The 715-nt window shown below is 33.1% G+C and overlaps 1 non-coding gene across 1 annotated transcript; it reads left to right on the top strand.

Moving 5' to 3' along the window:
• The first annotated feature begins 345 nt into the window (after positions 1–345).
• Trnak-cuu (transfer RNA lysine (anticodon CUU)) lies at positions 346–418 on the top strand. The gene has a single exon. It is a non-coding gene; the product is annotated as a tRNA-Lys (tRNA).
• The last annotated feature ends 297 nt before the right edge of the window (positions 419–715 follow it).

The raw sequence follows: 715 nt of genomic DNA, 5'->3' as shown, positions 1-715 counted from the left end.
AATGTATACCCTATTTTTCATGATCTTATTCGAACATATGTAAAACAATAAAAGAAAATAATGCTTTAAATTCAACAACAAATAAATAAACACAAAAGTCTAATTAAAAAAACAAACTGTAGGGTGTATCAGTCACATGTATTTCCATTCATCACCAAATGCTACACAAATCTAAAAATAACCGCAATGTTAGCACGTGGAAATATCAAAAGGTATACCAACTATTTGATGACGCATTGGAAAAAACTCGTCAAGCAAGAACCTATTGCCAAGCGATTCAAACATAAGCATCCCTACAGTGGCAGCAGTGAGGTCTTGTGCGTCATTTGCTTCATCACACTCATTGCCCGGCTAGCTCAGTCGGTAGAGCATGAGACTCTTAATCTCAGGGTCGTGGGTTCGAGCCCCACGTTGGGCGAAGCTATTTTTTATTTCTCTTAAATAAATATTTGATGTCTCAGCTCCGGAAACTTTTTTTAATCAATGCGAGTAAAATTAATTTCATTAATTTGTTCCTTTAGCTCTAATAGTTCATGAGTTTTGCATCTTTTATTTGTTATATGAAAATCTTAACTATTTAGTTATGTATAAAAATCACTTTTAAAAGCGTTTAAGTTTTATGATAAATATAACTTTGCTGAATTTATACTCTAGCTAGCCTTCGAAAAATCTTTGGCCCAGACATTCTGTCTATTGTAGTATTTGAAATTCCTCA

This window comes from Drosophila gunungcola (genome assembly GCF_025200985.1).
Source record: "Drosophila gunungcola strain Sukarami chromosome 2R unlocalized genomic scaffold, Dgunungcola_SK_2 000006F, whole genome shotgun sequence".
Lineage (NCBI taxonomy): Eukaryota > Metazoa > Arthropoda > Insecta > Diptera > Drosophilidae > Drosophila > Drosophila gunungcola.
This window is presented reverse-complemented; position numbering and strand designations above follow the sequence as displayed.